We start from the raw sequence: 14,008 nt of genomic DNA, 5'->3' as shown, positions 1-14,008 counted from the left end.
GTCTTCCATTTGTGACATCTCTTCCTGCTGGTTGAATTTTTTTTTTACCTTCCTGTTAGTATATGACAGACAACAGGATGTCGAGAATAATCAGCACATGGTAACTAATCACATTGCAAACAAAATTAGGACCACACAAAAGATGAGTTAGGCTGCAAGAGATACCATCCACCTCAACACAATACACTTGTCAGCTCAGGGGCTGGGCACAGCAAGAGTTACTATACAATGCAATGCAATATACGTGTTAGTGCAGCATTGAGTATGATCACTTGGTCCTTGTTCCCAATATATTTTTTTAAACACTCAATTTCAATTTTACAAGATGGTTCTTATAAATTTCTAATATAACCCAAAATGAAGTGTACCTTCTTTTACCCTTAAACAATAGTAAGAAGAAAATTGAACCTTTTATACTTTGCTCAGATTCCTGCTGCACTATCTTCACCTCAGGAAGATGGGAATCCATCCTTCCAGTCGCTTGTCACTTGAATTCACCATCCTGCTCTCATGATCACATTTCTGTCCTTGGCCTGCTACAATGTTCCGGTGAAGCCCAACGCAAGCTGGAGGAACAGTACCTTATCTTCCAATTAGGCACTTTACAGCCTTGTGGACTCAACATTGAGTTCAACAATTGCAGACCATGAACTTTGTCCTCCATTTTGAATTTGTTTTAATTTTCTTTTTCTTTTCTCCCCCTCATGTGCCAGTCTGTATCTTGTTCTATTTTTTACTTTTAGACAGTGCTGACCCTTTCTCTGCTATTAACACATTATGCTATTTTGCCTTCAGACAGTGCTGACCTTTATTTTGCTATCAACATCTACTCTGGACCAAATCTTTACATTTTAATACTATCACTACCACTCCCTTTGTCTTGTGCTCCATGACATCTTTGTCATTTAATCTCCCCAGCCCTCTAAGCTATCACTGACTTTCTATTTTGCTCCACCTGCCACTCCCCGCTTTTCAACAGCATAAATCCCATCATATTTCCACCTCTCTTCAGTTCCGAAGAAAAGTCATACAGACATGAAACGTTAACTGTTTCTGTCTCAACAGATGCTGCCAAACCTACTGAGTTTTTCGAACATTTTCTGTTTTTATTTCAGATCCAGCATCCGCAGTATTTTGCTTTTATTATATGGGAATCACAGTCTATCTTAATTCATCCACACCCCAACTGTAAGAGAATGCTTCTTCCCTCTCGCATAATTTGGGATTTATCTGCTCGATCTAACTTTCAGAAAAGTGTGTCTCCCTTGACAACTGCATCGCATGTGATCTTTGCAAGTCAGTACTGCTGAGACATTAGAGAACATTTTAGAAGGACATTTTTTTGGCGGAGAGAGTTCCAGATTTCCACAATTCTTTGTGTGAAGAAGTGCTTCCTGACACTACCCTTGAACAGCTTAGCTCTAATTTAGAACTTTCTGGATTGCCCCACCAAGGAAAGTAGTTTTGATCTACTTTAAGCATCACAGAATCACAGAATTTTTACGATGCAGAAGGAGGCCATTCAGCCCATTGTGTCTGCACTGGCTCTCCAAATGAGCATTATGACAGTGTCATTCTCCTGCCTTTTCCGTGTAACCCTGCACATTGTTTCTATTTAAATAATCGTCTAATACCCTCTTGAATGCCTCGATTGAACCTGCCTCCTCCACACTTCCAGATAGTGCATTCCAGACCTGAACCACTCATCTTAATCACCCCATTCCTAGTTGCCCCCAGTGCATTAAGTGTCAACCAATGGTAGCATGGGACTGGAGTTAGACCAGGGCAGGACATTAGAGAACTAGTTGGGTTTTTACAACAATCTGACATTTTGACAGTCATTTTCTGGTGCCAGCACACAAATTAATATGAGATTTGAACTCATAACCTACTAGAGCAGTCTCATAACCACTAGCCTACTGTTCCCTTTGTAAGTCTATCTGATGGCTGAGTCTGATTGAAAATATCTTCATCCACCTATCTAACAGGAGATTGTGAGCTAGCATGTGATACATTCCAATAAGGCATAGGCAAGGGTTCTCCAGTTAATCATTGGGTCTCGCTATATTTACATATCATGTAGGTAAAGGTCCACTCTCATTTATAGGAAAGGTAAGGTCCACTTACAGGAGTGGTCAGTGACACTATACCCGAGAACATCTCGCATGAAAGCCTGGGCTCCTGTACAGCTTATGTCACAGAAGTAGGATGCTCACCAGACACCAGAGATTGGTTACAATAAGGTGATTCAACAACAGTATGGTCCAAATTTCAACATCAACAGCAATTCATATTGTGGCCTGGCACTGAACTGTAGAGGGCACAGAGAATCCTAGACCTGTTCCTGGCCTATTACCCAGTTGCTGAGCTGTGCTAGAGTAGCGGTTGACATAAGCGGTGTCACAGCAAGAGGAAACAGAAGCAGCCGTCTGTGACGCCCCAATGGTTTATTAGCCTGTCAGTACTCTTGTCAGGCAAAGACACCTAGGAAGCCACCATCTTCAGAAACATAGGTAAAAATGTTTTGGGAGGGGCAGCAAGAAATATAATAAGCAATTAGATAACAAGTCAGCCTTAGAAAGTGAAATCTCAAAATATGTGTTACATCAGGGCTTCACCCTGAAAGAGATCATGTAATATTGACAGACTAACAATATAAACTTCTAAAATTTACAGTTCTACTGGAACTCTTGTGCGTGCAGCTTCAAGCAAAGTCATTTTTTCCACAGTAAGTCACCGGAAACACCTACAAGTTCTAAGAAACAGAGAGCTGATTGGTGCACATCTGGGTTTTGTGGTAGAGGCACTGACTCTATCTGCTTTAGATTCTCTGCCTAGTAGATGGGTTAAGTTGCTGATGGCAGCCTCCAAGAAATGTGCAGGGAACACTGGCTCACAGTTCATGACAGGAGATAATTACAGCTTAATCAAAACATCCCTTATCTGCAATTCAAATAATTGGAGCACAGGGAGCTCACATATGATAATGCACACCTTTTCTAAAAATGAAAAAAAATATAGGTTCATGAAGTAGCACCAAAATATTTAAAATGTTCCCTATCTTGCACTACCCCTATCAGATTGTATGAAGGCTTAATTTTATTTATTCTTTTGTGGGATGTGAGTGTCGCTGGCTAGGCCAGCATTTAGTGCCCATCTCTAATTGCCCTTGAGGAAATGGTGGTGAACCACCTTCTTGAATGACTGCAGTCTGTTTAGTGTAGGTATACAAACAGCTATTAGGAAGGGAGTTCCAGGATTTTGATCCAGCAATGAAAATGGTCATATAGTTCCAAGTCAGGAAGGTGTGTGTCTTGGAGTGGAACTTGCAGGTGGTGGTGTTCCCATGCATCTGCTGCCCTTGTCCTTCTAGGTGGTATAGGCCCCAAGTTTGGAAGGTGCTGTTTAAGGAGTGTTAGGGAGTTGCTGAGGTGCACCTTGCAGATGGTACATACTGCTGCCACTCTGCATTGGTGGTAGAAGGAGTGAATGTTTAAGGTGGTGGATTGGGTGCCAGTCTAGTGGGCTGATTGTCCTGGATGGTGTTAAACTTCTCGAGAGTTGTTGGAGTCATCCAGACAAGTGGAGAGTATTTTATCACACTCCTGGCTTGTGCCCTGTAGATGATGGACAAGCTTTGGGGAGTCAGGAGGTGAGTTACTTGCCGCAGGATTCTCAGCCTCTGACCTGCTGTTGTAACCACAGTATTTATATAGCTGTATTTATATATGTTCTGGGTGGGGTTAGGAAGAGTAGAGTGTCAGTATTTTTGTCTGTGATGTATCCCATTACTTACATTATATAACACCTTCCAAAGTTAAAAATCACTTAGTATGTGGTACAACCAACAACCAGGAATCCAGTAACAAGGGTCTTGTTTGTTTGTTTAGCTGACTACAGTTACCTACAAACAGCACAGTCTGAGTTATAGGGACTTGGGGCTTGCCTTTGGGAATCTTCTGAGATATTAAACCCAAGAGAAATATTGGGAGCAGAAACCCCAAAGCATACCTGTGGTGGCAGCAACATGTGAGCTCAAAATATCACTTAAAGACCATCAGGATACTCAATTTTAAAAAAAATTAAATGAAGTAGAGCCAATAGCAACAGTTAAAAACATGTACATAGGTTCAGAAAGACAAAATGAGCTAGTGGTGTCAGTCTTGGTTCAGTAGTAGCACTTTCGCCTCTTAATTAGAATGTTGTGGGTTCAAGCTTCACTTCAGAAGCTTGACCACATGACATTTCTACCACAAATACCACCATGATGATCTGACAGTCTGTCTCATTGCTTTTTTAGGACATTGTTGTGTGCATATATTCACTGCTGTGTTTGCTTACAACAGTGGCTATGAAGTGCTCTGGGATTTTCTGAGCATATGAAAGGCTACATAAATGTAGTTCTTTCATTTCCTTTAAAATTAGCCAATGTGGCTGCAGAGGAAGTAGCAAAGAAACATTGCAAAGCAGCTAGAATTGCTGTAACCCAAAGCTGTGAAGTTAAGCAGAAGGAGTGGCACAGCCAAAGACCGAGAAGAAGAGTAAATAGAATGGGCACAGAAATACAGAGACATAGAACATTTAAGGCATGGAAGGAAGTCATTTGGCCCATCATGTCAGAGCTAGCTAAAAAAGAGCTATCCAACCCATTCTGCTTTCCAGCTCTCGGACTGCAGCCCTGTAGATTACAGAACGAGATGTGCATGTTCAAGTACTTTTTAAAAATGTGATAAGGGCTTCTGTTTCTTCCAGACTTTCAAACAGTGAGTTCCAGACCTCCACCATCCTCTGGGTGAAAAAACTCTCCTCAATTCCCCTCTAATCCTTCTGCCGATTACTTCAAATTTATGCCCCTAATTTTTGACCTATCTGCTAAAGGAAATATGTCCTTCCTATCCACTGTATCTAAGGCCCTCATAATTTTATACACCTCAATTAAATCTCCCTTCAGCCTCCTCTGTTCTAAAAAAAAACACGAGCATACTTAATCATTCCTCATAGGTAGAATCCTCCATTCCTGGCAACATTGTCATAAATCTCCACTGCACCCTCTCTCGTGCGATCACATTCTTCTTGTAATACAGTGACCAGAACTCTATCAAATACTCTAGCTGTTGTTTAACTATTGTTTTATACAGTTCTTGCATAACATCCCTGCTCTTATAATCTGTGCTGCAACCAATAAAGGAAAATATTCCATATGCCTTCTTAACCATCTTACCTACCTGCCCTGCTACTTTAAGGGATCTGTGGACATGCACTTCAAGGTACCTCTGTCCCTCTATCCATCTTAGTATTCTACAAGTTACAGTGAGCTGTCTTGCTTTGTTTGCCCTTCCCAAACTTCCCTGGCTTGAATTCAATTTGCCACTTTTCTGCCCACTTGACTAGTCCAGTCCATTGAAATCTTCCTGCAGTCTGCAGCTTTCTTTCTCACTACCAACCACACAATTTTTGTATCATCTGCAAACTTCTTAATCATGCCCCTACATTTAAGACTAAATAATTGATATATACCACAAACAGCCAGGGACCCAAGACTGAGCTCTGCAGAACCCCAATGGAAATGGTCTTCCAGTAACAAAAACGCCCTCCAATCATTAACTTTTGTTTCCTGCCACTGAGCCAATTTTGGATCCAACTTGTCACATGCCCTTGGATCTCATGACCAGTCTACCATGTGGGGCCTTGTCAAAAGTCTTGCTAAAATCCATGTAGACTACATCAAACATACCCTACCTTTGTCGTCCCTCCTTGTTACCTCCTCAAGAAATTCAATCATGTAAGTCAGACACCACCTTCCCTTAACAAATCCATGCTGGCTGTCCTTTCTTTGCCTTTCTGAAAACAATTTATACTGTCTTGCAGAATCTTTTACAATGATAGTTTATGCATCTATAGCATTTTCCCCATTGTCCCTTTTAATTCTTCAGTTCAATCCATAAGGCCTCATTTGATGGTCCTTCAGCATATCATCTCACCTCACAGCTGTGATTGTTTCTTAAACCAATATTGTGACCCCCCTCCTTTTTTATCCCCTTCCTATCCTGTCTGAAAACCCTATTAACAAGAATGTAGAGCTGCCATTGCTGCCCTTCCTTAAGCCATGTTTCAGTAATAACTATGGGCTGGATTTTACACTCACCTGCCAGCAAGTTTGAAGATGAGAGGTGTCAATTGAGGCCACTTAAGGGATCATCCTGCCCCCTCCACTATTTTACTCACGGCAGGTAGCCCGGCAGCTTTAGTTGTGCAGGCTGGTGTTGGGCGGTGGTGGGGGTGGGGTGGGGTGGCGGGTGGACACCTCCTTTGCAGGTCTGCTGCGCCCTTTAGAGGCACCCCCACCAAGATCACACTCCTTCATTTATCCCAGCCTCCCCAACACTGCTCTCACCTCCCTCACCTGGGCCTGCCATCCTGATCCTGGCTGTTCACCCTCCACTTTCAGGATGCTCTGCAGCTGCTTAGTGATTGCAAACAGTAGACGAGAGTGGGCACTGAGTGCAAAGAATGAAAAGTGAATAGAATGGGAACTGAGTGTGAAAATTGGATAGAATGGGCACTGAATGTGAAGAGTAGACAGAATGAGCACTAAGTGTGTGGTTCTGTCCTGTGCCTAGTGACATGTGAGGTAGACAAAGCATATGCTTATGCCTGTTTGCATGGCTAGTTTTTCCTGGAACCGATCGCCAGCCTGAGAAGGGTGCCACTCTTCATCAAACATGCCTGACTAGGAGTCTCTCCCGTTCTTACCACCTGTCATAGGCATATTGGAAGGATTTACAGGTTGATAATGAACATTTTTTGGCCATGTTATAAACGCACCTTGTATAGCCATCAAGTCCTGGAGTAGGATTCGAACCTGAAGCATCTGGCTCAGGGGCAGGGGCACTACCCACTGTGCCACAAAACTTCTCCTCCCCACCAGCTGAAGTATTGCGTCCAATTCTGGGCACCACTCTTTAGGAAGGAAATGAAGGCTTTGGACAGGGAGGTTTACTTGTATTGTTCCAGGGATGAGGAACCATAGTTACATAGACAGACTGGAGAAGCTGGGGTTGTACCCCTTATAGCCCAGAAGGTTTATAGGAAATTTGATAGAGGTATTTAAAATTATGAAGAGTTTAGACAGAGTAAATAAAGAGAAACTGTTTCCAATGGTTGAAGGGTCATTAACCAAAGGACATGAATTATAGATGATTAGCAAAAGAATCATGTGTGACATGAGAAAAAACATTTTTTTTGCAACAAGTGGTTAGGTTTGAACTGCATTGCTGGTCTCTTAACTGCAGTGGTGATTGTTGCTTTAAGGCCAGCCTTACTGAGTAAGGGTCACATGGTCAGAACAGTCAATCAGCACCACAGGGCAGTTTATAAGGGAGTTTTCCTAATCTAGAAAATGTATTGTAGCCTTACTAAAGGTCTGCAGCTAATCCAGCAGCTCTGTAAATAAAGTTCATTGTACAAGCCTCTCAGTAATACACTATACTTATAGGTATATTTCACCTCATTTCTATATTTCCTCAGTTCTGATGAAGAGTCATATGGACTCAAAACATTAACTGTATTCCTCTCCACAGATGCTGCCAGACCTGCTAGTTTTTCCAGCTATTTTTATTTTTGTTTCAGATTTCCAGCATCCGCAGTATTTTGCTTTTATCTTAGAGTTTAATTGATTGCCACTTCTCTTCCAGGAATGCCTACCCTGAAGAAGTACTGCTCTTCTCTCCGACAGGATTTCCGCTTGTCTCTTTTGCCCTGTTCGCCTTCATTGCTTTCTATTTCTCTCCTGGTGTTTGACAAGGTGTTTACTAAAACTCGCTTTCACAGCCATATTTCCTTCCTCAGTGATTGTCTCCATCTCCAACTTGTCCCATGTGGATTCCAATTAAAGTTCCATCCCTCATGTTTTGAACCCTCCCAGGAATACAGGTATCTCTGGGACATACAACGCCCATCAGACTGCTGTTCTCGGCACATCCTGAGATCCACACTCAGTGCCATGCGCCGCCATATGAACACACTCGACCTCTCCCTCCAGCAGCACCGACTCAACCTATCTCTAAGCTGTCCTTGTCCCCGGTTTAATTTTATTCTTCGTCTCATGTGACACTTCAACAAGAAACTTTGTCTCTTTCTTTCAGGTGCAAAGGAACGCAAGCTTTAACAACTCAATGACACCAATGCCCATCCAGGGCCATCCACCCCTGCCCGTCCCTCTGTCCCGTCTTCCAATCCCAGCCCTGGCCGTGTATTCACCATACCCCCTGACCTTCCCTCTCTGATGCTGAATGTTCAGTGCTCAGCAAAGGACTTGGCAGAATTTTTCCGTCAGTGAGCCGGGGGCGGGGCCCGCTCACCGACGCGGGATGATGTTGAGGGGAACCCCCGACGTCATCCCACCCCATTTAAATATTCAGGAAAGCGATCAGCTGTCCACCCGCCAACCTGTCAATGGCCAATTGAGGCCATTGACAGGGTAATTAAACCAATTAAAGGCCCTGCCCATCCAACCTTAAGGTTGGCAGGCAGGCCTGGGATCCCAGTGGGCTTCTGAAGAAACATGAAACCTCATCCACCAGCGGGATGAGGTTTTCATGTCGGTTTTAAAAATCTTTAATAAAGTTTCTGTGATACTTATTAACATGTCCCATATCGTGTGACATTGTCACATGAGGGGGACGTGTTAATAATTTTTTTATTTTTCTATTTTTACACTTTCAAAAACTTTCAGCGCTCTCCCAGAGGTGGCACTTAGTCTCAGGGAGATGTGTGCTCTTTCATGCGCATGCATGAAAGACTGCACTCTGACAGTTGGGGAATCCCCCGCTGCCTGCATAGCACTTCCCGTCGGGTGGCCTGCTGGGCTGGCCTTAATTGGCCCACCCACTTAAAATGGCGGCGGGGCCCATTTCGGTGGTGGAGATCGGCCGCCTGCCCACCGCTGAGCCAGTGGGGCCCGCCCGCCCATCAAGGGCAAAATTCTGTCTTCAGTTTCATACATTTATGACCTCACCTCAATGAATTTCGGGCTCAGCACGATGCTGAACTCTTCTTCCACCGCCTTTGTCTCTGTGCTCTCTTCTTTGGGCAGGAGTCCTCTCCCCGTTCAATGGATCCTTTTACCCGCCTCCAAATTCTCCCTCCATCTGGACCTCTCCCTCTGGATTCTTACCTTCTCTCGATCTTTTCATTGAGAACTGTCAGTGCGGCATCAGTCATCTCAATTTCTCTGCTCCTCTCACCCACTCTAACCTATCTCTTTCTGAACTTGCCGCACTCCGTTCTCTCAGGTCCAACCCTGACTTTGTCATCAAACCTGCTGACAAGGGTGGTGCTGTTGTTGTCTGGTGCACTGACCTCTACCACGCAGAGGCTGAGCGTCAACTCGCAGACACTTCCTCCTACCTCCCCCTGGACCATGACCCTACCACTGAACATCAAGCCATTGTTTCCAGGACTGTCACTGACCTCATCTCCTCTGGAGATCTTCCTTCCACAGCTTCCAACCTCATAGTCTCCTAACCTCGGACGGCCTGCTTCTACCTCCTCCCCAAAATCCACATAGAGAACTGTCCCAGCAGACTGATCATGTCAGCCTGTTCCTGCCCCACGGAACTCATTTCTTGCTACCTTGACTCCATTCTCTCTCCCCTTGTCCAGTCTCGTCCCACCTACATCCGCGATTCCTCTGACGCCCTACATCATATCAACAATTTCCAGTTCCCTGGCCCCAACCACCTCCTCTTCACCATGGACGTCCAATCCCTCCACACCTCCATCCTCCACCGGGATGGTCTGAGGGCTCTCTGTTTCTTCCTTGAACAGAGGCCTAAACAATCCCCATCCACCACCGCTTTCCTCCGTCTGGCTGAACATGTTCTCTCACTGAACGATTTCTCCTTAAACTCCTCTCACTTCCTCCAAATAAGAGGTGTGGCTATGGGTACCCATATGGGCCCCAGTTATGCTTGTCTCTTTATGGGGTATGTGGAACATTCCTTGTTCCAGTCCTACTCAGGCCCCCTCCCAAAATTCTTTCTCTGGTACATCGATGACTGCTTCGGTACTGCTTCATGCTCTCGTCTGGACCTGGAAAAATTTATTAATTTTGCTTCCAATTTCCACCCCTCCATCATTTTCACATGGCCCATCACTGACACTTCCTTCCCTTCCTTGACCTCACTGTCTCAATTTCTGGTGATAGACTGTCCACCAATATTCATTACAAGACTACCGACTCCCACAGCTACCTCAACTACAGCTCCTCACACCCCGCTTCCTGTAAGGACATCACCCCATTCTCTCAGTTCCTTTGCTCCATCGCATCTGTTCTGATGATGCCACTTTCAAAAACAATTCCTCTGAGATGTCTTCCTTCTTCCTTAACCGAGGTTTTCCACCCACGGTGGTTGACAGGGCCCTCAACCGTGTCCGGCCCATCTGCTGCACATCTGCCCCCATACCTTCCTCTCCCTCCCATTACCATGATAGCGTTCCCCTTGTCCTCACTTATCATCCCACCAGCCTCCACATTCAAAGGAAGAATCATTGGAAATCATTGCCACAGAAGGCTGTGGAGGCCAGGTCATTGAGTGTATTTAAGACCGAGATAGATAGGTTCTTGATTGGTAAGGGGATCAAAGGTTACGGGGAGAAGGCAGGGAATGGGGTTGAGAAACTCATCAGCCATGATTGAATGGTGGAGCAGACTCGATGGGCCGAATGGCCTAATTTCTGCTCCTATGTCTTATGGTCTTATGATCATCCTCCGCCATTTCCGCCAACTCCAGCATGATGCCACCACCAAACACATCTTCCCTTCACCCCCCTAGCGGCATTCCGCAGGGATTGTTCCCTCCTGGACACTCTGATCCACTCCTCCATCACCCCCTACACCTCAACGCCCTCCCACGGCACCTTCCCATGCAACCGCAGAAGGTACAACACCTGCCTCTTTACTTACCCCTCCTCACTGTCCAAAGGCCCAAACACTCCTTTCAAGTGAAGTAGCACTTCACTTGCACTTCCCTCAATTTAGTCTACTGCATTCGCTGCTCCCAATGCCGTCTCCTCTACGTTGGAGAGACCAAACGCAGACTGGGTGACCGCTTTGCGGAATACCTTCGGTCTGTCCGCAAGCATGACCCAGACCTCCCTGTCGCTTGCCATTTCAACACTCCATCCTTCTCTCATGCTCACATGTCCCTCCTTGACCTGCTGCAATGTTCCAGTGAAGCTCAACGCAAACTGGAGGAACAGCACCTCATCTTCTGACTAGGCACTTTACAGCCTTCCGGACTTAACATTGAGTCCAACACATCAGATCATGAACTCTCTGCTTTATCCTCACCCCCTTTCCAATCCCCTTTTTTCCAATAATTTATATTTTTAAATATATTTTTCTTTTCCCACCTATTTCCGTTATTTTTAAATGTATTTCCATCCAATGTTTCATCTCCACCTTTTAGCCTATTTCGATCCCTTCTCCTTACCCCACTCCCACTAGGGCTATCTGTACCTTGCTTGTCCTGCTTTCTATCCTTAATGTCACCCTTAGCACATTTCTTAGCTAATATCACCACCGTCAACACCTCTTTGTCCTTTTGTCTATGACATCTTTGGCAATCTCTTCTTTGCTTCCATCTCTCACTGGCCCTCTATCCAGCTCTACCTGTCCCACCCCCCCTCAACCAGCTTATATTTCACCTCATTTCTATATTTCCTCAGTTCTGATGAAGAGTCAAATGGACTCGAAACGTTAACTGTATTCCTCTCCGCAGATGCTTTCAGACCTGCTGAACTTTTCCAGCTATTTTTATTTTTCTCTCAGTAATACATCTCTACAACTGCCTTTTGAAATGACCTAGCGAGCAACACAGTTATCAAGAAGGCAGCTGAGCATCACCTTCTTAAGCCAATTAGGGATGGGAAATAAATGTTGACTAGCCAGTGATGCCCACATCTTGCAAATGAGTAAAAAAACTTTAAGGAGAAAAAATTTAAGGGATATCGAGAAAGAGCAAGACTAAGTGAATTTGTCTTCAAAAGAGCCAGTTCAGAAGGCTGAATGGTCTTTCTCTATCATTCCATGGGTGGAATTTAATGCCTTACCCCATGGCAACTTTGGTGGTGGGTGGACATTTAATTAGGCAGGAGGGTGGTGAGTTGGGGATCTGCCCACCACCTTCCCACTTTCATCCTGATTAGGTCTGTGGTGGAAAGGCTCAAGGATGACCTTCCAGCCTCACTGCCAATTGAGGCCTAATCCCACCATCGCTGGTATTGACCCTGTGGCAGATGGGAGGCGCTTGCCGTGTGGGCAGCATGACAAGCAAACTTGTGTGGGGTTGCTTGCAAACTCCAGGAGAGGTATTCCTAATTCCTAGTTCAGAGGTACTCAGTGCCTGATTGAGGGAACCAGCATTGGGAAGGGGGAACACATGGCATTGAATGCAACCCCCCGTCCATGCTGCTGACCCCCCTTCCCCTGCAAACTCACCCACCATCACTCGTCTATGGCCTGGGATCCAGCAACAATACTAGGCCTCGGGTGGCTGTCATGCAAACAGCAGCCACTGCCTCCGTGGTAGCTCTGCTGTTTAACTGAACTGCTGGCCTCTGATTGGCCGGCTGTCAGCAGACAGGACTTCTTCACTACACCCCCAATCCTTCCCCGGGGTCTTCTATCCTGGGGAAGGCCCACCACTGTCCAGTTAAGTGCCTGAGTGCCATCTAATTTGGTAGGCCTTCCCTAAAAGAGGCGATGCAGAGCTCTCACCTGTTCTCGGACAAGACCGCCATTGCCTCTATTAAATACCGCACCATGACTGGGACCAGATTGTGAAGAATAGACAGAGTGAACACCAAGTGGGAAGGTCAAGATTAGGAAATGGGCACTGAGTGTGGAGATGATATAATGGATGTAATTGGTAGAATTGAAAGGGCAGTTGAAAATAAAAATCCTCAGATGGTATTTGAAAGTAAGGAGGGAAGGAGGAGGCATAGTGGAGGGACAGTTGGTTGGAGTTCCAGACAGATGAGCTAGGGTGGCTAAAAGAACAGCTATCAATGGAGTAAGCAGAGACATGAGTTTGAACATCACTGCTGTGGGGTGGAGACAAGGCAATGGTGACATTTGAAAGTGACAATAAGGATCTTAAGTTTGTGGAACCATGGGGACCCAATGGAACCTGATATGGGCTGGGATCATAGATGCGAAAGAATTTGGACAGAATTTTCCAGCCCCTTTGGCATCAGGAGTCATGACGGGTGGGGTGGGTGGTGACAATATGGTGAAACGGCCAAAAATCAGTTTCATGCCGTTGTGAAACCAGTTTGCAATTGTCCATTCCACCCATCAATGGTATGCCGTGTTTCCTGCCACTGCACATCAGGAACCTAAATTCAACACTTTAGCATCTCATTATAAGCCCTGCTCACTGGAATCATTCCCCCATGCTGAATCATCTGGACACCTCTTGCCAATGTGTTTCACAACTGTACATAAGTGATGTGCACTTGGCAAGCTGCACTTCGCTCGGGACTTTGAGGTTTGTTTGCCTACCTTGCTTCGGGCAGCACTTGTGGCCATCGGCACCAGGCTTCGCAGGCAGTACCATATCACTTTTAGGGGGGCTTACGGGCAGGTCTGTACCTACCAGACCAGCCATAAGGCGGAGGTGGCTTTTCAATGGCTGTAGGGCTAGGGCTTGCTTGGGGAAGTGGGAGAAGTGGCCTCAGGCAAGGGAAGAGGTTGCAGGGTGAGAGCTGTACTAGGAAAGGGAGGTATCCCAGGGTGTGTGTGGGGCACATGTTGATTTGTGCAAATGGCCTCAAGATTGTGAGGGCTGAGGAGGCAGTCTCTAGAAGAGGCCAGATGGAGATGTGAGCATGTGTGTGAGAGAGTGAGTGGTGATGTCTTGTTAGCTGGCAGTGAATGTGTTATGGCCTTGTGAGTGTGCAAGTTTATCCTGGCATCATGGATGAGATCATTTGTTCGTTTTCT

This window comes from Carcharodon carcharias, chromosome 15 (assembly GCF_017639515.1).
Source record: "Carcharodon carcharias isolate sCarCar2 chromosome 15, sCarCar2.pri, whole genome shotgun sequence".
In the NCBI taxonomy this organism is placed as follows: domain Eukaryota; kingdom Metazoa; phylum Chordata; class Chondrichthyes; order Lamniformes; family Lamnidae; genus Carcharodon; species Carcharodon carcharias.
This window is presented reverse-complemented; position numbering follows the sequence as displayed.